General features: G+C 57.4%; 1 protein-coding gene across 2 annotated transcripts in view; it reads right to left on the minus strand.

The window, feature by feature from the left end:
* The window catches only part of TCF20 (transcription factor 20), a 182,443-nt gene that overhangs the window by 143,852 nt on the left and 13,679 nt on the right, over positions 1 to 24,912 (minus strand). Inside the window, exon 1 of one of the 2 annotated variants that reach the window (XM_049884509.1) lies at positions 14,847 to 14,890. The exons of the other annotated variant lie outside the window; for it this stretch is intronic. The gene's annotated coding sequence lies outside the window, so the exon portion shown is untranslated. Of the gene's footprint in view, positions 1 to 14,846; positions 14,891 to 24,912 lie in introns of those variants that run through there. 2 annotated transcript variants of the gene reach the window in all.

Genomic DNA, 24,912 nt, shown 5'->3' on the forward strand with positions numbered 1-24,912 from the left:
TCCAGACCAATTACGGTTTTACAAATGAGGAAACTGAGGCCCAATGGGGTAAAGTGCCTGGCCTGGGGTGGCCCAGGTAGGAACACCATGCCATGAGGCTCGGAGTCCAGTGCTCCTCGTGCTATCTATGCTCTCGGTGTCCCTTGGCCTCACCCAGAGCCTGGTCTCAGTCAGCCGGGCACCAGTGCAGGTGCCTGATTTAGGAGTCATCCAGTGAGTGACTGTGGTGAGGGGCCATGTTTCCTGTCTGCTGTGGATGGACTGCACAGCCCTCGGGCACCGCAGAATCAGACACAGGTTTGTCACAGGCCTGCTTCCCCAGAACCTGGCTCCGAGGTCCAGGCCCCAAGGTCTCAAAAGCACTCAACCCCCAGGGTCCAGTCCCGTTCTCCGGAATGGCTCCCCTTCACAACCTGCTTGAGCCTGGTCTGGTTACCTGCCCTACCTCCTTCCGGGGACCAAATCCCAGCTCACCTACTCCCTGCCTGTGTGACTCTGAGCAAGTCGCTTAACCTCTCTGTGTTTCAGCTTCCTCATCCGTAAAATGGGGAGGACCACACTACGTCATAAGGTTGTGAGCAGCGTCATGGGATGAAACATGTGAAATGCCCAACACACCTTTGGGAATGTATTGTTCACTCTTCAGCTGAATCCATTTGCTGAAGCCTGTTCTGGCCCTGGAGAAGGCCCCCGACCCAGCCTCCAGCTAGAGAAGGACGTTTCAGGCAGGAGGAAGAACACGAGCAAAGGCTGGGGTGGGGGTGGGGGGGCACAAGCATTCTGGCGTTCTCTCGCCAGCCCCTGCCAAGGCTGGAGTCCGCCGTGGTCTCCCCACCCACCATCTGTGAGTCTTGAGACCCAACGTCCCTGTACCACTTGACCTGGGGCCTGGGCCAGCTGGGGTCATTCTGACCCTAACTGCATCCCATCAGCCACCCCTCACTCCTCACCGTGCCCCCTCCCCACCCTCTTTGGCATTCTGAGCCAGGGCAGAGGCCTTGTGGGGCCTCTGAGAGGCAGCCAGTTGTTCCTGCCACCTCCCCAGGCAGAAGTGAATGCTGGAGGCAGCAGTCACATCATGCAGCCATAAGGAGGGAGTGAGCGGTGAAGATTCCTCCCTTCCTGCAGTGAGACCATAAGCCGTCCCCTTCATCCCAGCCCTCAGGCTGCCAAGGGCTGCTCACGTCAGCCCAGCTGCAGGTGGGTAGCGCCTGTCACGTTTGGCACCCAGCCTGGGTAGACCTGCTGGGCAAGTGGCCGCAGGGCAGATGGCCGTGCAGGCCCCGGGGCCCACTGCCCTCCACAGGAGGACAAGGCTATGGACACTCACAGGACAGACTGAGCAGAACAAGCAGGCTAAGTGGGAAGGGCAGGAGGCCTGAGTGGGGGCTCTGTGCTGGGGCAACCAGGAGCCACAAACAGTACGGAGGGGAGAGAGTGGCGAGATAAAAGGGGTAGTGGGAATGGGAGGCCACCCAGGAGGCCACTGAGGGGTGCAGGAGGGTGGAGATGTGGCCCAGTCTCAAGCGATGACAGGAAACCAGGAAGCAGCCCAGGGCTGGCACAGGGGAGGCCAGAGGCCCTGGGGGCTACAGGCCAATATGCCACACTCACCCACCTCAGTCCCCATTCTCCTGCCCGGCCCATCCCCCACCCAAGCCAGGCCCTCGGGAAAGGGTGGCCTCAAACTAGTAGAATGCCTCAGTGAGCGTGGGGGGTGTGGGGGACTCAAGAGCCACTAGCCCAGAATCAGGAAACCCCTCACCAGCCAACGGAGGACCCAGCTGCCTGCAGGTCCCCTCCCTTGCCTGCAAGGACTCAGCTTGACCCCCTCCTCAATTGAGTGCCCCCTGGAGACTCCACCCCAGCCCAAGCTCACAGACCCTGGCCCAGAGCCCCTCAGAGGCCTGCTGGGCAAGCTTGAGGCTACAGAGCACTGCCCTCCCATGCTCCGGGCCTCAATTTCCCCATCCGTATCATGGGACAATGACCTTTTCTCCCACAGCTGTCAGAAATGTTCAATGAGAGATCACCGCAATAAGCGTGCCCAGTGCAGGGCATGAAGAGAGCCTGCTGCCTGGAAGCACTGGCACCTCAGTGTGTGTCCAGATGCCTCACATTCCCCTAAAATGCCATGTTACCTCCTGCACAGGACCTTTGCACATGCTGTTCCTTCTGCCTGGAACACTCTTCCTTCCCTGTGTCTCTCTCTCCCCTGGTTGTTACGGGTGCAGGTGTCACCTCCTCCAGGAAGCTCTCCTTGGCCCCCAAGACAAGGTCAGGGTCCCATACATCTCCTCCACCAGACTTCAAGCCCCATGAAGGCAGGGCTGTTTCTGGCTTGCCCACTGCTGTGTGTCTTCATCAAGTATTTGTTGAGTAAATGAATGAACGAGTGAGACAAAATGGCAACCATTCAAATCTTCAGTGACAACACAGGGCCATCAAGGAATGACGGAGCCAGCGTCGAAGGCAGTGGATGGCCGGGAGGCCCCTGACCCAGCCTGTGGAGTCTAGAAAGGATTCAGAAACCAGAGACTTGAAGCTCAAGGTCCCCAGTATGCCCACTTTATAGATGAGGATACTGAAGTCCAGAGAGGGAAGGCTGCCTGTTAGCACCCTGAAAATCTGCCTCACTCTACCAGTCCAAGGCTCTAGCAAGTCCCCAGGGTCCACGTGACTCCCCTGGAGCCACCCCGCAGTCCCCCAGACTGCTGCCTCCTGCGCTGGCCTTCCTGGTGGCAGCCTGCTCGGGGGCTGGGGCGGCGCTGGGAGTACGAGTTGTGCGGCTGAGCCGGGCAGCTGGCAGCAGTGCAGCTCCGAACCAGCTGTTTGGATGACAAACTGCGTTCAAGCTTCATTAGGGTAATCACGGGCTCCCCTCCCGGCAGTGCTGCGGAGCGCGACTGTCAACCTGAACTAATCAAACCCAGCCCCAGGACACCCGCCTGCCTGGCTGACATGCCGCTGAGCCACCCGTGCTACACGGCTCCAGCTGAGGCCTGGTCTGGCTGGGCCCTGGGGACTGCTGGCTGGCCTCACAGAGATCTGCTGGGTACTCCCCAGGGTCTTGTGAAGCTCAGAGGGCCTGACAGGGTAGGACCATCATCATGGTCACCCCCATTCTTACAGATGGGGAAATGAATACGGAAACCCCATAATGGGGAAGTGATTTGACAAAGGTCACATGGCCACGGTGAGGCAGGTCAGGCCCGTGGGGCCCCCATCACCTCTCTCTTCCCTGTACCTCCCACACCCAGCAGCCTTGCCTCCTCCTGCCCCTCAAGGCCCAGCAGGCTGAGCCTGGAGCTCTGAGACTAAGGTCGTCTGGGTGGCCATGGCAAGTTCCTTGACGGCTCGGGGCCTTGAACCCTGCACCCCCACAGGGGCACGAGGGGCTCTGGTGATGCTCCGTGGAAAGCACCTGCTGAATGCTGGGGTCAGCACTGAAGCAGGCCTCGCTTTCTGGGGGAGAACCTACTCTGCAGACTGTGGCCATCTCCCTGCCCAGCTGGGCTGTCCGCAGCATCTGCCGGCCATAGCCAGCCCACGCCCGGGTGCCCCCATCGTCAGGATCAGAACACGGCTGGAAGGGGCAAGTCTGATTCCTGTGAAAACTGGAGAAACTGACGCCCAGAGAGAGGTTATCAGAGACAATGAAATGTAGTGCAGGCTTGAAAGGCAGACAGACCTTTCGTTCATTCATCTACGCATTCAGTCATTCACTTGCTCAACAAACACTAGCCGAGTGGCTGCTCTGTGTCAGGCACTCAGGGATTGATGAATGAACAGTGACTGGGGGCCTTGTGAACAACTCAATGACTGGCTGTGGAGACACAGCAGTGAACCCCACAGACACCATTCCTGCATCCTGGAGTTCACTGTCTAGCAGGGGAGACAGACGCTCAGCAGATAATTACAAACGGCGTGGGCTGTGAAAAAAAGGTATGAACTAGCCTGATGACATGCACCGGGGGGCCCAGCCTGGTCTGGGGAGGTCAGTGCAGGCTCCCTGGAGGAGGTGACACTCCAGCTGGGCCCTGAAGGGTGAGCTGGACTGGCTCACTGCAGGAGGGGTGGAACAGACAGGAGATGGGAACAGCACGTGCAAAGACCCTGAGGTGGGAAAGAGCTGAGGGCTTTTGAGGACAGAACGTCCATCGATGCAGCTGGAGGCAGCGATGAAGACAGGAGCCGAGGTGGCAAGGCCAGGGGGGATGTGGGTCTTTATTCCAAGGACGACAGGAGCCACTGGAGGGTTTTAAGCAGGACTGTTCGCTCTGGGTGCTATGGGGAGAATGAAGGTGAGAGTTCGAATCCCAGTTCTGCTAACTTCTCACACAGTGCGCGACAGCTGAAAACATGTGAGCCAAAGCAGCAGGTGCAAACGGGGACGTACTGTGTGACGCTGCTTAAACGAAATGCAGAACTGGGCAAAGCAAACCTATGCTGTTACCTTATTTTTACACAAACAACGGGTGCATTACCCTTTTTTTGACATGCTCCCTGCTATACCACAACTGCTCTACTTAATTTCATCATCTCCACACATTATTTACATGAGCGCGTTATCTGCGGTGCCAGACTGGTGGTGCTGGTGGCACACGGGGTGACTGGGAGGGGCACGAGGAAGCCTCTGGGGTCTGGATCTGGGGTTACACAGCTGTCCATGTATGTGAAAATCCATCCAGCCACGCACTTAGAATCTACGTACTTTCCTGTAGTAATTTATGCCTCCAAAAAAGAGGTAAATAAAAGCAAATTCCTGGCTCTGTCACTTTGCCTCTCGCAGCCTCAGTTTCTGCCATGTGTAAAGTGGGGGCAGCCACAGGAGCTGCCTCGCTGCAAAGACAGTGGCGCCCACCCACCGTCTACGAAAGCCCAGACGGTCACAGCACCAGGAGCGCAGGCCACATGGAAGCAGAAACGCACCTGGCTTCCCCACATCCTGGCCCTCTGTGGGCCTTGGCTTTCCCAACTCTAAGGGGCCAGTGGTCTCCACCTGCCTCAGGGAAGCAGCTGAGGAAGAGGGGTATAACTCCCCTCCCCCGCCCCCTGGCTCCTGAACCCACCTGTCCCCAGCCACACCTGGGAGCAAGTCACAGGCTGAAACAGGATCCTCAGGCATCACTCCCACTACTGCCCAGGCCACACGAGGGGGCCAGTGGCAGAACCCAGGGAAGCCCAGGCCTCCAGGCCTCCGTCCCTGAATGGAGCTCTCCTGCGCACCTACTGTGTGCCAAGTCCAGCCGGGGGCCTCCCCTCCAGGAGGAGCACCAGCCCTCTAGGGTGCCTCCTCCAGGAAGCCCACTGGGACATGGGACTACAGGCATGGGGCAGTGAAATCCAGGCCACGCTTAGCACAGACTCTGGGGGAATCAGCTCTAGAGGCTCCTCAGCACAGCACTGCCCTTGACACTGGCGGGGCTGCACGGCCTGGGGCTCCTCATGCCACCAGCAGCGGGGGGTAGGATAGGCTGTTCCCCTCTCTGGAGCCTGGGTCATCTCATGTGTCTCCCCAAGACCTTGGGCGGCCTCAGGAAACCAGAGAAACGTCACTGCCGATGTTCCTGTGGGCTCAGCTGGCCTCAGGGCCCTTGAATATCGTTTTTTCAGTCTGCTAACGACCCAGGCCTGGGCAGAGTGTCAGGATCGCCATAAGCTCCATTTTAGAGAAGAGGAAACTGAGCTTCAGAGCTCCCTGGGGTTCCAAGAGTGCCCCGGTGAGGGGTTGGGGGAAATGGGCCAGCTCACTCACACGGCCAGTTACTTGTCCACTCAGGCAGGCAGAAGTCGGTCAACAAACACCAAAAGAGGATCCACTGTGTGTTGCCAGCCCTGTTCTAGAACCTGGAGGTGCAGCAGTGAGCAAGGCTTCAGGACACACCACAAATCAACAGCCATCTCCATTTCATGCTCAGCAAGTGCCAAGTATAACCCAGCGGTAAGGACAACACAAGGAGCCCTGATGGCACAGTGGTTAAGCACTTGGGTGCCAACCAAAAGGTCGGCGGTTCAAACCCACCAGCCACCCTGCAGGAGAAAGATGCAGCTGTCTGCTCCAGTAAAGATTACTGCCTTGGAAACCTTATGGGGCAATTCGACTCTGTCCTATCGGGTCACTATGAGTCGGAATTGACTCGAGGGCAATGAGTAAAAACACATCCAGGGCCTGCCCCATGCCCCATACTTACTGCACCAAGTATAACCTTGTTTAATTCTCCGAGCAGGAGTCCCTGGGCAGTGCAAACGGTTAAGTGCTCAGCCACTAACCGAAGGGCTGGCAGTTCTAATTCAGCCAGGGGCACCACAGAAAAAAGTCCTGGTGATCTGCTTCCGAAAGGTCACGGCCACGAAAACCTTACGGAACGGCTCTACTCTGCACACATGGGTCTCGTTCTGAGTCAGAGTCAACTCAGCAGCAAAATAGTTTGGCTTTTTTTGGTTAATTCCTCAAGCTGCCTTATGAAGAAGGCATCACTATGCCCATTTTACAGATGAGGACATAGAGGCTCAGAGAAGTAAGCGATTTGCCCAAGGTCGGCTTCACAGCCTCCAAGAAGCAGGTCCCTACTTCTGCCTGCATGTCTGTCCAGTGGGACTTTCAGCCCCTCCTACGTGTTACCCCATGTGACCCTCACCCTGGCCGTCAGTAGCAGATGGTTCAGCAGGGCCTGCGCCTAAGCCCAGACCTGAGACGCCAGCCTGCCCGTGTCTCAGGCCCTGCCTGGCCCTGGCCAGCTGTGGTACCCAGGGCTACTCATCCTCTGGGTCCTGCAACACAGCCTGGTGTTGGCCTGGGCTCAAGCTCTGCGGGGGTTCCCCAGAGACCACTCCTGCCCCTGAGAGCCCTACCTGGGCAGTTCAGCCCCAGAACAGACCCCTGCTTTGTGCTGGTCCCCACATGGCATGAATGAGCGAGACAGGAGAACAGACAGCCCCACTGGGAGCTCTCCCCCTGTACGACCTGTGGCTGGCAGCTTCTCTTCCCTCGGGTCTCCGATAAAAGCTTGCCTGGCCACCCTGCCTCCATTAGCGCCCCCGCGCCTCTCTCTGGCACCCCTCGGCAGCTCTGCCCACAATCTGCACTACACATTTTTGCTGTTTGCCAGTTTACCGTCTGTCATTCACACTGTACGGTGAGCTCTGCGAGGGCCAGGACCCAGCCTGTTTTATTCACAAATGTATCCCCCGCACGGTGTCTAGTACATAGTAGGGCCTCACTGGGTTTATTAAGAATAGATGTTGACAGGCAGGTGGAAAACCCGGGGGTCATGGGAACACAGCAGGGGCCTCTGTCACCCCCGACCCCGAGCAGAATGCAGAGGATGGTGGGGAGTGTTCCAGGCAGAAGGCAGAGCAGGGCAAAGGCCTGGCAGTGGAGACAACAGGGCTCTGGGGCCTACAAGTGCCATCACTGAGATTGGCGAGACTCCAGGCTGGGAGGCAGGTGGGGTCCCAGTGTTGACATCACCCCCAGCCCTGTCTAGACCGCCCCCAGCCTCCTGGCCTCTTCACCCCTAGACCCACCCACAGCAGGCAACCAAGGTCTGAGAGCCAGTCACTACCCTTCCCCTGCCCCCAGGCGGGCTGCTCCAGGTGCCTGCCTGCAGGTCTGGGGTGGCTGCAGCCTGTGACCTTGGCCCCATTAACATGGTCTCCTTCAATCAAGCAAACCAGGTGGTGCCAAGAACAGCACTGCTTGGGTGAGCTCCTCACTATGGAGGGCAGTGGGCAGCGGGCTAGGTCACTCATGCACCCCGGCCAGGACCAGTGGGGAGGGCAGTGGTAAGAGGTGGCTGTGTCCAGGGCAGCAAGCAGCTGACACCGCTCCCCGGCCCCATCTGGCACACCCTTATCCTCCATGCACACACACTCTCCTTCCCGGAGTCCTCTGCTCCCACCTAAGAAAAACCACCCTAGATGTCCTCCCTCGCTCTGGGCCCCAGGCCCGGCCTTAAGCTCCCACCTCCCCTCCCCTTGGATGACCTCAGCTGAGCCACCAGCTCCAGCTGCCCCTGGATCCCTCCACCCAGACATTCTCCCAGCTTGCACGGCTCCAGGCATCCCCCCTCCCCAAATGGCTCCTCCATCCCCCCAAGTGCTCAGTCCAGAAACTGTGGCGCTCTCCAGGCCTCCGCCCTCCCTCCTCCTTCCCTCAGCTCCAGCCTCACTGACATCTCCCTCCTGCCACTGACACCCTCTAAAGACCCCACCACAAGGAGAATAAAATCCAAGCCCCTCCCCTGCCCCTGCCCCACCACCTTTTGTGCCCACCACGCTCTAGCCACACTGGCCTCCTTTCTGCTCTTCAGTAGGGAAAACCTGCCATAGGGCCTTTGCCCCTGCCTCTGCCCAGGGTTCTTTCCCCTCGTTTCCCCACAGCCGGCCCTCCTAGGCCTCTGGTCTCGGCTCAAATGTCTCCTCTCAGAGAGGCCTCCCCAGAGCACACCAGCCAGTGGTACCCACGTGCCCACCCAGCCTGGTCACCACCACACAGCTGTTTGGCATCCTCAGTTGTCTTTTTCCTTGCTCACTGTCATGTTTCCTATCAGCCTGGGAGCTATGTGACAGCAGCAGTTGTGTCTGAGGGATCGCTGCTGTGCCCACAGGGCCTGGCACATAGTAAGCGCTCAATAAATCTGGCCAATGAATGATGGAATGAACTGCCACCGTCTGCATGGTGCGCCCAGGCTCGACCACACCAGGGACCCCCTAGGACGTTCCGAACGCTGCTGCCTCATGTCTGAAGCTCCTATGGTCTGGTCTTGCACTTCTCCTATGGTCTGGTCTTGCACAAGATAACTTCTTGATATCTGGGGCTCCTTCTCTCACCCTGATTCCCAGACCCATGTTGTACACCTGGAGCCCTCCCTGCCCCTTCTCTGCCAGTAAGCCTCTCCCCGTGCCACCTTTCCTGACCTCCCCAAGCCCATATTTCCTCCTCCTGCTTGTCCCTCCCACAGTCTCAGCACTTGCAGCATACATCCCTCCTCACCCTGGCATTCAAGGCCTTCCCAGCCTGGCACCGGCTTTCATCCCCCACCTCCTCTCCTGTCGCTTCTGCTTACAAGTCCCAGTGCCACAGTCAGCTACTCAGTGTTCCCCCACAGCCTGTACTTTCACATCTTCTAACCTTTGACTCCTGCTATTCCCTCTGCCTGAGTGCTCTTCTTCCTCTTCTCTGCTGGACAAACTCCTACGCATCCTTCAACACCCCACTCAAAACGTCACCTTTTTTGTAAAATCCTGCCTGATCCTTACCCTACATCGGTCGGGACTCTATTCATTTCAAGAGAAAGAAAACCAACTCAAAATAGCTAGAGCCAAAAAGAGAATGGGATGATTTAGGCAACTGAAAACTCAGGGGTGGTTTCAGGCATAGGTGGATCCAGAAGCTCAAACGAAAACTATTCCCCAATCTCAGCTCTTTCTCCCTCCATGTGATGACCTCATCTGAGATTCCCTGCCTCAAATGTGCTGGGGAGGACAATGGCAGCAGCCCCATAACCACACCTCCTGGTTCAGCAAGCACAGCAAAGTCTGGCTTCCCTGTGGCTCTAAGTCCAAGTTCCAGGAAGACTCTGATTGGCTCAGATGGGCCACATGCCCATCTCTCAACCAACCAATCACTGTGGCCCGAGGATGGGGTATTTTGGCCTGTCTGGTTTTTTTTTTTTTTAAGGTCTCATACCCACTCTCAGAAGTGGGAATGGGTGGGTTCCTGGACCTCTGGATGGCCAGGAAGATACCCCCAGGTTCCGGTCCCACCCCGTACAAGCTCCCCCCCGCCCCAAGTCTCCACAGGTCTCGGACTGCGGGATCTGTCTATCCATGCCCTGGATGTTCACAGCGTCGCAGCACAAGAAGTCCCCTTCCCCTCACAGTGGGGCCCCCACTGCCCACTCAGCGACAGTGCCAGAGGACTGAAAAACTTTTTGCCTGACTAAATGGTGGTCAGCCACACAGAGCAGACGCCACGTGCTGGGTGTGTAATAATGGGTTAACCATCACCCCTGAGAGGCAGCGGATCTGCATTTTCACGGAGGCCTCAGGGGGACACAAAGCTTAAATGGCAACATGGAAAGGTGGAAAGCTGGGGTGCGGGGTGTCCACAGGGGCCTTGGCAGAGCCCAGTCCCAGCAGCCCAGCCAGCGGGGGCCGCTCAGCCAACACTGAAGAGCTCACCAAGGGGCTGCGGAGTGGAAGGGCTGGGAAAATAATTACCGAGGAGGCCTGGGAGGGAGGCGGGGAGGCTGGCGAGAGGCTTAATGAAACTGCTAACGCGTTAGTGATTCCTGCCTGCTCAGAGAGGCGGAGGCGGACAGCCATGTTGCCAGCTCCTGCGACTGTGTCTACCAGGCGGGACCGGGCTGGGCACGGCACGCGGCGGCAACAATAGGAGCCTCTTCGTCATCTGCCTCTCAACACGTGACTTTCAAAGGGCCATCTTAATATATTAAAATTCAGATGACAGGATATTTCAGCACATCTCACATTAAACGAGGCTGGAGTCCGTTCAGACGCATCACAGATAGAAGGGCGAAAATTCCGATTAAATGCAACATCACAGAGATCTAAGGACAGATGCCAGCAGGGTGTCTGGTCCCATTTTCCAGATAGGAAACGAGGCAGGTTATCTGCATCCCAGGACCCGCAGGGCTTCAGGAAAGCATTCCAGCCCTTTAAGCCCTCCCCTGAGCAAACCCCTACTCCCCCCCACCCCCACAAATGTCTTCTCATTCTCAGAAGAACTCTATGAGGCAGGCAGGTGGCACAGCCCCCTTTTAGACATGAACCCAAAGAGTCCTGCCCAAAGACACACAGCAAGTCCACAGGGGGCAGGAGCTCCACCTAGGGCTAGGACTCCTGGTCCAGTGCTCCAACCCCCACACAAGGCAGGTGCTTACAAATCAGTGCAACCTGCACCATGGTTTTCAGTTGACAGCACTGCATTTCTCCTCCAGATGAGGAAATAGAGGTACAGAGAGGTTAAGTGATGTGCCCAAGGCCACAGAGCTGGAAGGCTACAGAGAGAGGACTCTTCTGACTCCCAATCTCATGCTTTTGGTGCCAACAGTTCCCGGTACACAGAGGGCACCTAATACCCCCTGGCTGGCTGACAGAGAGACATGGGGCCGCACAGAAGCCCACACTCCACCTAACCAGGGTTTACTTAGCTGCAAACTCTGCCAGGAAGCCAAGTGTTAGGAGATGGGGCCGCCACCCGAGGCCAGAAATGACCACAAGAACAGCACTCCTGATGCTCCCTCTCAGCATCCGGCAAGCGCTAGGCACTTAACACAGTGCAACCCCACTGTACAGATGAAGAAACTGAGGCTTAGAAAAGCAAAATCACAGGCCTTAGAGTGATCCTCAGCTAGTGAGTCACACAGCCCAAAGCAGGTTCAACCATCCCACTGGGTGGTCCTGGCCCAGCAGCTGCCCTGGCTTTTAGCAGGGCTTAGCCACCCAGGTGCTCACGGAGGTACAGCCTTGAGGCCAGTGATACCAAATACCAATCAGGCCCTTCCCCTTCTCACCGCGTTCCCTCCCCCTGCCCCAGCCTACACAAGCATGAAGCAGTTTGAGGGCTTTCAGATGTCTCCAGGGCTGGGAAGGTTCCTTTTTACAGGGTCCCAGCAGCTCCAGCAGGCTCGCCCCATCTGTTCCTATGGGGAGGCTATCAGAGGACAAGGACTCCTCTGAGCCAGCCCTGAGGGTGCAAAACCCTTGTACAAGAGACATGGCAATGGATGGGTGAACGAATGAGTGAACAAATGATGCAAAAAATGAGTGCAGCCTGGCCTGCTACTCAGTCACTTCCCACAGTACCCTTTCAGCTGAAAGGGACCCCTGACCCCATCGGACCAGCTCTGGCCCTCAGGCATCACCTGGCAAGGAAAATGAGGCTTGGAGGGCCCAGGGCCTCATGGGAGGTGGTGGTACCAGTATCATAACCCAGGCACCCCCAGGCTCTGCGCTGTCCTCGTTCCCAACCCCCAGTCCACACACACTCCCTCGTCTGATGCTCATCCCACCCCAGGGGGCATAACTGTGTCCATTCCACAACCAGGCACACTGAGGTGCAGAGCAGTCAGGGCCTAACCCGAGGTCACAGTTGCCAAACCACAGAACAGGGTTTCAAACCCGGACTGCTGTCTCCCAAGCTCTCATCATTTCTTGCACACACCAGAAGTGCCTCCTTCTCCACCATCAACGCAGTAAAGAAGGGGAGGGGAAGGGGAGAGGGAGGGAGGGCACGAGAGGAGGGAGCCCCCCTACCCCGCCCACAGTGGGCTCCTTCTGGTCAGGGGAGAAGCCTCTAACGAAGGCCCTGCAGATGCCGCAGCACCGGCAGTGTCAGCCGGGAGCCCCTGCGGAGCCGCGGGGCGAGCATCTCTGCTCCCAATTAGCACACAGGTCCTCCATCAAAGCACACGCCTGCTGCCGAGAGCAGAGGCCAGGGGGACGGCCCTGCTACCGGGTAGGAGGCCATCGCTCGCTGGCAGGCCAGCCTGGCCCCTGGCCCTGGCCTTTCTGGGGGGCAGTGTGGACCCCCAGCGCCCCCCACTCAGTCACACCCTCTCCAATCAGCCTGCTAGGGGCAGATGCCGTCACCCTGGGGGACGTGCTAATGAAGATGGCCGACATTAATCTCTTCCCTCTCCCGACAGGTCAATTTATAGTTCCCTGGGGAGTCCTGGCGCTCGGCCAGAGGGCCTGACATAACTCTCCTTGTTCCCTGAGAGGACAGCGGAGGTGGGATCCACGGGGCAGAGGGGCCACAAGTCCCAGGGCACAAGGCGAGGAAGGCTGAAGCCACTGCCTTGTCCCAAAAGACCAGTGCCCCCCACCTGAGCACCCACCATCGAAGCCCCAGCTAACCCAAAAGAAGGGGACCTTGCTCTGAACCGACAGCTGAGAGTCAAAGGCTGAAGTCAGCTACGGACAATTCAAGCCCGGGCTCTGTATCCAGGGCACCTGCTCACCAGCAGGGGACCCCAAGGAGGCAAAAGGCTGGTGACTTTCTGCTCCCCGCCGACCCCCGTGGGGTTTGAGGGCCCCTCTAAAGAGCTCAGGTCCATCTGCTTTGACCAACGTTCACTCCCCAGTGTTCATGCCTCCAAGACCACCGAGCTGGCCATGCTGGGCCTGACCCTGTGCTGGACTTCAGGATGTCAGCAGGGGCCCCCACCCTCCCTGAGCACCCAGTTTGGTGACAGAGGCCTATGTGAAAGCGTTCTAGCATGCAGCACCACTTAGAGAGCCGTGATGGAGGGATTCACAAAGAGCCTGAGACCCGGGGGAAGGAGCCTTACTCTGCCAGCTCACGTGCCCGAAGGGGTGGGAATCTAGGAAAGCCACAGGGAGGGGGGACACCAGAGCCAGCCCTGAGGATGGTAGGAGTTGGGGGGGGTGACTGAGGGAGAGCATAGGGGAGACCCAATGCTCAGGGGCTCTACGACTGGCGGGCCACCCTGCTCCCAGAGGTGAGGCTAGAAAGGAGAGCAGGGCAGACCACAGAGGCCCTCAGGACAAGCTCAGGAGTTTGGCCTAATTTAGGTTCATGGACTGCTAAGGAGTTCGAAAGCTCAGAAGTGCATATGGAAGGACAGTTTTGATGATAGCCCAAGCTGATAATGGAGACTGGGGGCTGGGCACGTCCAGATCAGAGAGCAATGCGAGGGAGACACATTTGTGGGACAGACCAACAGGAACTGGTGGTGGACTGCATGGATGGGCAGGCAGGCCACAAGCCTGGGCTCCCCATTTGGGAGCTGGATGGACATGATGTCACAGGCCTGGGAGAGGATGAAGAATTGGGCCTGCTGTTAAACTTGTGCACCCGGCAATGGCCTAGCAGGCCCCAAAACCCTGCCCAGGCTTAGGAGAAGCTAGCCCTGAATGTTGGCCCTAGGTTCAAAATCCTGAGCAGCGCTGAATCCCTCCTCCTGGTGGAGCAGGGCATTTCCTAGGGCAGTGGGAACCTGGGGCTGCCTCCCCAAAACGCTTTGGGGGAAGCAGGGGCCTGTGGAGGGCAGAGTGTGGGGCCAGGCAGCACCCACAAGGTTGGACAGGGCTCTCCAGCTGGAATTACGTGGGCCTGGCTCCCCTCTCCCGTCCCGGGGTCCGCCTTAGGCCTGCACTTAGTAGATGCTCCATGAACCCTTGCTGGATGATGGCCCCTCCTCACCACCCCCTCCTCAAATCCCCTCTGCAGCATAGAGTCTCCCAGTTTTCTGAGGCCCGGAGGCACAGGTTCAGAGAGCAAAGGAACTTGTGCAAAGAAGCTGTTATAGTCAGGATGGAACCAGGGTTCAAATGACCCCAGTACACACAGGTAAGAATGGGGGAAAAAGAAAGAGACCGAAAGAAAGAACCCAAACGCTCACAGTGACTGCATTATGGAGGTGGGACAATGGCTAATTTTTTTTTTCTTTTCTCAATGAAATATTCATAAGCTCCACTGTGTTGCTGGGGCCTAGCAAGGAGAGCTCGGGCTTCGGTGTCAAGCAATCGTGGGGTCAAATCCTAGCTCAGTCACTTCCTAACTGGGCGCCTGAGCTAGCTACTTGCCCTCTCTCAGGCTCCATTTTCTCATCTGTTCAATGGGGACAAAACCCTCCACTTGGGGTGAGCAGGTCAGGCCCGGCGCACAGTAGGCGCGCAGCAAGTACCAGCCTTGGAGCATCACACCCCCGCGTTCTTGCCACCTGCCCGGCCTCCAGCGGGAACTGGGGACGCCCCCATGTGCCAGACGCTGGTCCCGGCGGGAGCCGGGCTCCCGGGGAGGGCGCCCACCCTCCCCCGCCCGCCCCGCCGCACCCGCGCTGCCCCCTTACCCTGGTGGCCGGAGGGCCGGCATCGGTCCCGCAGGAGAGCCCGGGCAGCGGGGCCGGGCTCCGGAGCGCGGGGCGCGGGCGCGGGCAGGGCGCGCGGGGGCGCGGGCCGCGCGCTCCGGGCCGTGCGCCCCGCGGCCGCCGCGTCCTCGCCTCCAGCGCGGGCCCCGCGCCCCGGCCGGCCCGGGGGCAGGCCCTGCGCAGCGCCGCGCCGGGCGGGGGCGGGCCTCGCGGGCCCTGGAGAGGCGCCCGGAGGCGCGGGCTCCCGGCGGGCGCGGGCGGCGCCGCTGCGGTGGCCCCGCTGCTGAGTGGTGGGACGCGATTTACTGGCTGCAATTCCCGGCGCCCCTCGATGGCACTTAAGAGAGACCGGGAGGGAGCCGAGAGAGCGGGCGGAGGGCGGGCGGGTGGAGGAGGGGCGGCGGAGCCGTGCGCGCCGGCGGGGGAGGGGCGCGGGCGGGGGCGGGCGGGCGGGAGGTGGGGAGAGGCCCGGATGGAGGCGGCGGGGCGGCCGCGGCGCGCCGGGCGGGGGGGGGGGGGCGCTGCCTCCAGCCCCCGCCCACCCGCGCCCAGCCCCCCACGTCCTGGCGCAGCTTGTAGGGGTTAGACCCACTGCACCCTGCAACCCCCGCTACAGATCCCCACCGTCCGACCGGCCCACACCGCCCCCAACTCCCTCTCTTACAAACCCTCCCCACCGTCCAAACGGCCCATTCCAACCCCCCTTCAAAAGTCCCCACCATCCAATCAGCCCACCCCACTCTACAAACCCCCACCACCCAACCAGCCCGTACCGCCCCCATCCCCCCTTCACAAACCTCCATCCAATAGGCCCATCGCACCCCCCATTTCCTTTAAAATCCCCCACCATCCAACTGGCCCCCCCACCCAGCTCTACAAACCCCCCACTACTCAACCGGCCCATTCTGCCCCCACCATCCCTTTCACAGACGCCCCCCCTTTTCTAACCAGCCTGCTCCGCCCCACCTCCCCATCCCACACCCCCATCCCACCCCACCCCACCCCGCTCATCACCGCCACCAGAGATCAGAAACTCTTGGCCCACGGGCCCAGTCCAGCCTGAAGCCAGGCGTGGTTTGACCCCCACAGTATTTTTTGGGTTTAATGAGAATGAATTCCCACCATTTAAAAAGCGGGAATTTTCACATAAAAACCCACATTTCCAGCTTCGATGGGAAAATACAGGCTCTGGCAGGAGCCTCCCGGTCCTGCACTGCTGCTTGGCAGCTGTCCTGACAATGCTGGCGGGCAGCTGCCCCAGTCCCCACCGGGCCCACCTGCCTGCCCCCAAGGGCATGTGAGTTCTCCTGCACCAGCCTTTCCCAGCACCTTTGCAGGTCCCCCTTGTGGAGTGGCCACCCTCACCCCTTAGAGCTCCTGTTCTGGGAAGCCCCCTAGCCCTGCTCCCCTACCAGTGGCCACCCAGCCCTTCCTTGCCCCGACAGCCCCCGGGAGGTGATGGTGCTGGTCCCTCCAGGCCTGTTCCTGGCCGGCTGGCACAATGGCCTCTGCAGCTGCGCTCTCGCCACAGGGCCGCTGCTGTCTGGCTGGAGTCTCCCTCCCATCCTGGCTCGGGGCCTGGCCCACAGTAGGCGCTCAGTAAGTGTTGGCCAAGCAGCTACAGAAGGAGAGCGGCCGGGATTAGGATTCCACAAGGCAGCCTGGGCCCCGGTGGGCACAGAGCACCAGTCCTTGCAGCTAATGTTCATTTTAAAAGCCCCAAATGTTCATTCAGGGCAGCTCTCACCAACCAAGGAAGCGAATGATTTCCATGCTTCATTTCTCTCCACCTTAATCCCACTGCCGAGGCGTCGAGGCCTCTGCCACCACTGCCCTCAGACTGGCATCAGATCCCTCCTAGAAGGTGTAGTCGGCCTGGGTGGTGTCTGGGGACGGGGGCAGTACCTCCCTGACACCTGTGAGAACATAGCCTGCTCAGGACCACAGGTCTGAGAGTGGCAGCTGGTCGGCCTCTGTGGTGAGGACAGTGGCCCAGACAGCCCTCCCGGGGCCGCAGCAGCTCTGAAGACCCCCAGGCAGGCCTCTCAAGTCCCCCCTCCCCTGCTGCTTCCTGAGCAGAGGCCAAGGCCAGGGCCAGGCCCGAGCTGCCCCTCTCCAGCCACCAGACACAGGCTAGGTTTGACTAATAATCCATATCACAAACCCAGCCAGTCACCATGATCCTATTTTACAGAAAAAGAACCAGGTTCAGAGAGGTCGACCTTGCCCAAGATCACCAGGCTGGTAGGGCACGAAGCTAGAAGCCTTTGTGGCTCTCCAGAGTGCCCTGCCTCCCAGGGAAGTGAGACCCTTCAGGACTGGACCAATGCCAAGTCTAAGAGGCGGCAATGAGGAAACACAGCAGCTGAGTCCCAGACCTGGCTCCTGATAGGTCCTCCCTTCCAAGCCTTGCACACCCTGGCGAAGGTCCAGGACCCTGTCACCACCTCCTCGACCACCCCCTCGACACAGTGGCCATGGATCTGGGAGGCCCAGCTAGGTGCCCTCAACATCCAACACCCGTGCACAAACTCATATACTACCTCCCTGGGCCGAAGTGTGCCCATCTGCGATATGGGTGAAAAACCCCAGCTTCTGTAAACAAGTCAGCAGACTGGCAAGGAGGAGGCTTCTCACCTTCCTGTTTCTTCACCCCTAAGATACCAGCCCCAGCCTGCTCCACAATGTCCCAGGCCTTGCACACGCTGTTCTCGTCCCTGGAATGCCTTCACTGTCTTTTGGAAATCCAATCCTCCTTAAAGGACAGTTCAGAGAGCTGGGGTAAGTGCTGTGGGGTGAGCCAGCCCGGGTTTGAATCCTGACTTCTGCCCTCCCAGCTGGGACTTACCTGCTCTGGACCTCCGTTTCCTTATTTGTAAAAAGCACCGGGGCTGGTCCAAAGAAGAGTGACTGACTTTCGAGACTGTCATGAGGATGGCATGAGACGATGGATGCAGAAGCACTCGGGACAGCCTGGCAATCATAAGGCTCAAGGCTTGTGACCTTGACGAGGGCCAAAGGAGCAGGGGGTGATTAAGAGCTTTGGCCCTGGAGGGTCCATATCCAGCTCCACTGTACCAGCTGTGTGGCCTTGGGCAAGTTACTTAACCTCTCTGGGCCTCACTTTCCCCATCTATAACATGGGGAGACTAGCAACAGTTCCCACCTCATTGCTTGTGCTGAGGGTTAAATTAGATAATGCAGATCCGTTGCTTAGAATAGGGCCCAGCACACAGTGACACTCAAAGAGCATTAGCTCGCTCCTCATTACTGTCCTGATTAATAAAGGCCACTAGTCCACAAGCTCAAATAGACCCTTCTGCTGTCCTCATAAGACCATGGAGCATGATTTTTAGTTCAGTAAATAATCAGACAGACCTGCATGCAAATCCCACCTGTGCTGTTTGCCAGCTGGGGTCCCCTGGGCAGGCCTAGGTTCTCTGAGCTGTAAAATGGGGATATGGTAGGACCTGCAGCAGCAGCCTCTTGGTGCCGTGTCTGCACCTCACCCTTCCACCCCACCCCTCACCAGCTCCAGGATCAAGTGCAGATAGGCCCACAGGACCTGGCCACAGCCCCGCACGGTGGCCGGATGGGGACACCTGACCCAGGGTGGCCCCTTGTGCAACTTCCTGTGAGCCTGAGACTGCCTGACCTGCAGACCTTGGACAGTGGTGGATGGCAGATGGTGGGGGGACAAACTGAGCCCCTCAGGGTCCAGGACTGTCCCAGAGACCTCGGAGAGAGGCCCACCCAGAGAAAGGGTGAGGGACCCTCAGAGAGGACAGGAGCACAGCCGGGTCCTGATGGGTGGGTGGGTGCACTCAGGGACTATGTTGTCCTGGCTGCCTGGCCCTGCCACTCGTTGGCTGTGTGACCTTGAGCAAGTCACTCCGCCCTCCATGCCTCTGTTTCCCTGTCTGCTGAACAGTGATTACTAGGCCTGTGAGGGCAACAGTGAGTAAGGACACTCAGGCCAAAGGACTTTCCCCTCAGACATTTGTTCTCTCTCAAACACAGAGGGTGATCAGACCCTTTCCCAGCTCCACGGTCCTGTGTGCCTGGCACCAGCCACCCTCACCTCCTCATCTCTCCGCTCCAATCACACTGGGCCTCTAGAACCCACCAACCTGGTTTCTACCTCAGGGCCCTTGCACTTGCTGCTCCTGCCGCTGGAAGCCTCTGCTCTCAGCTTTCCAAATCTGTCTCCTTCACAACCCAGATGTCCTCAGAGAGGCCTTTCCTGATGCCCGTGGTCTGCTATCTCAACAGTGACGACCATTCTTTATAACCATCGTCTTTATTCACCTGTTGACTGTCTTCTCCCTCTCTTCCTCAAGAAAGCACAGCTCTGTGAGGCAGGGATTTGTGTGTCTTGATCCTGCTGTACCCCCAGCATCTAGAACAGGGCCGAGCGCATCACACAGTAGGTGCTCTACAAGCGTCTGCTACCGAACAAAGATTCTCAGAGGAGTGGATGGTAGAGACCGCCCTCTTCTCCCCATAGGCAGCCACTGTTCCCTCGTTATCTCACCTTCCTCCCCCACAGCACGGAGTCCTCCCCACTCTGCAGCCAAGAAGCGTGTCCCCATCACCGTCACCACAGTGCAACTGGGCCTCCCGGGTGAAGGAGGGACCCAGCAATTTTCTGGCTCACAGCTCATTCCAGAGCTGCCTGGTGACACAGACGGCCCCCGCAGGCCCGGGGAGGCCCTGTTCCACGATGGCAGATGCCGCCTGGGACTCCTGGCCCAGAGCCTGGCAGGGCTTCTCCAGGCCCGCCCACCACCGGCCCACCCAGGCCTGGAGGGGCTTCCAGGCTGAGCCCAGGATGGCATCTGGGGGCTGGGCTCCTCTGCGCCCGGCACTCCCCCGTTACAGTTTACAAAGTGCGTTCGCAGACATTATCACATCGGCTCCTAAACGCCCCCTAAAAACCACAATAAATCTCTCACTGCGGCTCTGAGCCCACCGGCTGCTGCAGCATCAGTGAGCAGAGGGGCCTCGGGACCCAGAGCCTGCCAAAGCCATGGCACCAGCAGGGCCCAAGGGGGTCCCCTTGCGTGGGTGGCAGGTCCAGTTGGGGCGCTGCAGGAGTGAGCATGGAGCAAGCCCTGAGGCTCACTCCAGAAAGGGAGAAAAATGTCACTGTCTCTACCCAGTCAGCCTCCTGGTTGAGCGCCAGCAGGCCTTCAGGCAGGGGTCTGGGACATCAGTGGGCTGAAGGGCTGGCAGAGGTTAAGACGGGGACCCCTCATGAGCACTTAGTAGCTCACCAGGGAGGTGGGGTAAGGACATAAAACTAATTCAGGGACAGTCAGCTCAGCTGGCTTCTCACCTTCGTGTCTCTCCACCCCCCTCACCAGCCCGCAGCCCTCACCCCAATGTGCCAGGCCGTGCACACGCTGTTCTGCCCAATGGAATGCCTTCACCACCTTTTGGAAATCCAGTCCTTCTTGAAAGACAGTTGAGAATTCCTCACCTGGACCTCCCTCCCTAGTGTCTGGAGGGGGCATCTTGGGCCCCCCATGTGAGCCTATACTCCCCCAAATTGATCTGCCCCTCTCCCTCCATAGCTTACTCTCCTGCTTTGCACCCTGAGCCCCTGAGGGCAGGGCCTGTGTCTTGGTGCCTTTGCAGAGGCCCAGTGCCCCTGGGCACACAGAAGGGGTGCCTGACAGAGAATGACGGGGTCACAAGCCAGGATGGAGGCTGAGGGCTGCAGGAGGAGGGGACCCTGCATGACAGCCCCAGCAAGCACCGTTCCTATGCTTTCAGCCCAGCTTCCAGCCCTTGGGGAGCACTGAGAAAGCACCCCAAACATCTGAGCCGAATCAGCCAGAGGCCGTGGCTGGGCGCTGTTTTCTTACCATTTCCCTAGGTTCTCAAAGTTATAGGAGCTCAACTTACAAACTGTGGAAAGTTCAGGGAAGTTTAAGCAAGCAGGGCGAGGGAGGGCCTGGCCCCAGGGGCTGTGGCTGCCCTGGCAGGCGGCCCTCCCGCAGCTCAGGCCTGTGTCTTCCTGCCTGCGCCTGCCCGCCAGGCGGCCGAGCCACAGGCCTGACCTCCGGGGCCGCAGAGGTGGCTGGCCCGTCACAGTGGCGGCTGCGGCCGCGTCACGGCAGGCGTGGAGCAGGTGGCAGCTTCTCTGCACTCACCCCTGAAGGGAACTGGCTTTTTCCCTTTTCCTTGAGATGAAAACCAGCTGTGGGGCCAGGGCTGGGGCCCTGGTGAGTGGGTGGCCCCGGAGTCTTTGTGAAGTGCTCGCCTTGTGGTATCTGAAGTTGGTTGAGGCAGTGGGAACAAGGGAGCTGGGGGTGGGGGCAATTCAGGGGACAGATGTCCACCCTCCCAGGGGACACTGGAGCCCCTCAGTAAGACCTCCGAGGTCACAGTCTGACTCCTTTGTCTGGTGTCCCAGCTCCCTCCTCCTGGGGCCAGGCCTCAGCTCCTGCCTTTCCCCCCACATAGCCAGGTCCCACCCGCCAAGGCGACCCTCATTGGGTCTGAACACCCCCACCCCTCACTCCCACCCCCACCCCCACTCCCCACCCACCACTCCCCATCCTCTCTCACACCTCCCAGCCCTTGCCTGGGTTCCTCCCTTGGCCTGGAATGCTGGCCTCCCTGGTCCTGTGGCAAAATCCCTTCGCAGAGCCCAGCTCTCAAAGGACCATCCTCTCCAAGTCTTTCCTGACACACGGCCCCTTTGAACATCCAGGACCTGTTTCACCACTTACTGCCGTGGACCAAGATTTACTTACAAGGCCCTCAGCCCACAGGCTCCTGAGTTTAGGATTGTGTTCAGTGCTCCCCAAGCAGACCCCCAAAGGGGGCTGGCAGGGTGGGGGCCTTGAACTGGCCAGCAAATGAAATGCTGCCACTGGGTACCCTTCGTGTTTGGAGCAAGAATACAAAGGAGGCTGAGAGGAGGAAGACGTTCCTCCCCCACCCAGGAGCAGGGGCCCCATGGAAAGGGCCAGAAGTGATCCCATCCCCAGAACTGGCTCTGCTCGTATCTTCTTGTGGCCTTTCTGAATCATCTCACCCAATCTCCCCACCCTGGGCTGTGTTCGAGTTGAACAGAGAGGTTAGAAGCTTGGCCTGAGAACACACAGCAAGCCTGGAGTACAGGGCTCTTCCCGTCTCCCACCACCACTCTCAGCTCTCAGTATTGACAGGGGCCGAAGGAGGAGGCGTCACTGTGTAGAGAAAGTCTGGAAGATGTACACAGATGACAACCACCCACGGGCCAGTACGTTCCTCCCAGAGTCCTGTCCGGAATCACAGACACACACATGCACACAGGAGCCCCAGCTGCCTCAAGTCTAGGCCCCTGGTGGGGGGGCGGGGGGCGGGGGGCAGCTGCAGACTTTCTTGGCCCCTTCATCCCTCTCCAGGGGCTTCCCACTGCACTTAACATATAGTCCCACTTACTTCACACCATATACAAAAGTTAACTCAGAAAGGATCAAAGGTCCAAATGTAAGAGCTAAAACTATAAAACTCTTAGAAGAAAACAGGCGTCAATCTTCAAGAGCTTAGATTAGGCAACGATTTCTTAGATATGACACCTAAAACACAAGCACTAAAAGAAAAAAATAAAATGGAATTCATCGAAACGAACTTTTGTGCTGCAAGTTCAGAGCACCCTGATCAAGAAAAACAACTCACGAGATGGGAGAAAATATTTGCAAATCATGTATCTGATAAGGGACTTGTATCTCAAATATATAAAGAACTCTCGCAACTCAATAATAACAAATAACCCAATTAAAAAATGGGCAAAGGATCTGAAGAGATATTTCTCCAAGGATGATACACAAGTGGCCAACAAACACATGAAAAGATGTTTGCTGTCATTAGTCATTGAGGAAATGCAAATCAAAACCGTAGTGATATACCACTTTACTTCCACTTGGATGGCTAGGATCAGAAAAATGGAAAATCACAAGTGTTGGTGAGGATCTGGGGAAACTGAAACCTTCATCCATTGCTGGTAAGAATGTCAAATGGTACAGCCACTGAGGAAAACAATATGACAGCTTCTCAGAAAGTTAAACATGGAACTACCGTGTGACCCAGCAATTCCACTCCTAGGTGTGTACCCACAGGAATGAAGACGGGAACTCAAACAATACCTGTACACCAACGTTCATTGCAGCGTTATCCACAATGGCCAAAAGGTGGAAACCATCCAAGTGTCCATCAACAGATGAATGGATGAACAAAGGGCAGTCTATTCGTACGATGGAATACCATTCAGCTGTAAAGGGCAATGAAGTTCTCCTACGTGCTATGATATGGATGACCCTTGAAAACATGATGCCGAGTGAAACGAATTAGACACAAAAGGACAAATACTGTATGATCTCACTTATATGAAATATCTAGAACAGGCAAACGCACAGGGATCAACGTTTAAGTCGTTACCCAGGAGCAGGTGGGAGGGGGAACTAGGGAGTCATTGCTTAAGGTGCACTGAGTGTTTGTTAAGGAGGATGAAAAACTTTGGAAACAGATGGTAGTGACGATTGTATGACACAGAAAACATAATTAATGTCACTAAATCGTACACGTAGAAATGGTTGAAAATGGCAAACGTTTTGATATACGTATTTCACCACACACACACACAAAAAGATAGTAATAAGTGTTGGAAGCGTGTGGGAGAAACTGGAATCCTCATACGTTGCTGTGATGAATATAAAATGGTGCAGCTGCTTTGAAACACAGTCCAGCAGTTCCTCGAAAGGTTAAATACAGAGCTATCATAGACCCAGCAACTCCGCTCCTTGCTATCTACCCGAGAGAAATGAAAACACGTCTACACAAAGACTCGTATGAGAGTGTTCACGACAGCATAGTAGTCAAAACGTGGAAACAACATAAACGGTCATCAACCAACAGATAAGTAAATAAAATGTGGTGTATTTGTAGGGAGCTCTGGTGGCACAGTGTTTAAAGCACTCAGCTGTTAACTGACAGGTTGGTGGTTCAAACCCACCAGCTCCTCTGCAGGAGAAAGATGTAGCAGTCAGCTTCCATAAAGACTTACAGCCTTGGAAACGCTATCGGGCAGTTCTACTCTGTCCTATAGGGTTGTTGTGAGTCGGAATTGACTCAGTGGCAATGGGTTTGGTTTTCTGGTTTGGTGCATTTGTAGAATGGAATATTATTTGGCAATAAAAGGGAATGAAGTACTGATACATACCACAATGTGGCTGAACCTTAAACACATTCCGCTAAGTGCAAGAAGCCAGACACAACAGGTTCCGTTTATATGAAGTGTTCAAAATAGGCAAAGCTAAGAAACAAAGTAGTTTAATGGGTAGCTAGGGCTAGGAGGGAGTCCTGGTGGCGCAGTGGTTAAGAGCTAGGCTGCTAACCAAAAGGTTGGCAGTTCAAATCCACCAGCCACTCCTTGGAAATCCTATGGGGCAGTTCTGTCTTGTCCTACTGGGTTGCTATGAGAATCAGCTCGACGGCCACAGGTTTGTTTTAGTTTGGAGGGCTAGGAGGGAGGTGGTGGGGAAGGACAGTGACTTCTGATGGGTGGCATTCTTTTGTGGGGTAATGAAAATGTTCCAAATTTTATTGTGGTGATGGTTGCCCAATTTTGTGAATGCACTAAAAACCACCAAATTGTACACCTTAATAGGTGAATTTTATGGTAGATGAATTATATCTCAATAAAGCTGTTATAAATAAAAAGGGTCCCACCCCACAAGCCTGCAGGAGCTCACCCCACCCACCTGCCCCCTCCTGAACCACCACTGGGACAAGGAGAAGCAATGTCAGGGTACCAGGTACTGGCTTCTCGGTGTGGGGCCCGGGACCTGGTTCCTCCAATGGGTCCAGCTCACTCCTGCCTCAGGACTTCTGCTCTGGCTGTTCCTTCCTCCTGAAATGCTTTCCCCCACCCTCCCACTCATCATTTGGATCTCAGCTCAGATGTCCTATCCTCGGAGAGGCCTGACTCCACACCCCATGACTGAGTCTTTGTCCTATCACACAGTTTCCAACCTTCGACACAAGCCCGGTGCCA

This window comes from Elephas maximus, chromosome 4 (assembly GCF_024166365.1).
Source record: "Elephas maximus indicus isolate mEleMax1 chromosome 4, mEleMax1 primary haplotype, whole genome shotgun sequence".
NCBI lineage: Eukaryota > Metazoa > Chordata > Mammalia > Proboscidea > Elephantidae > Elephas > Elephas maximus.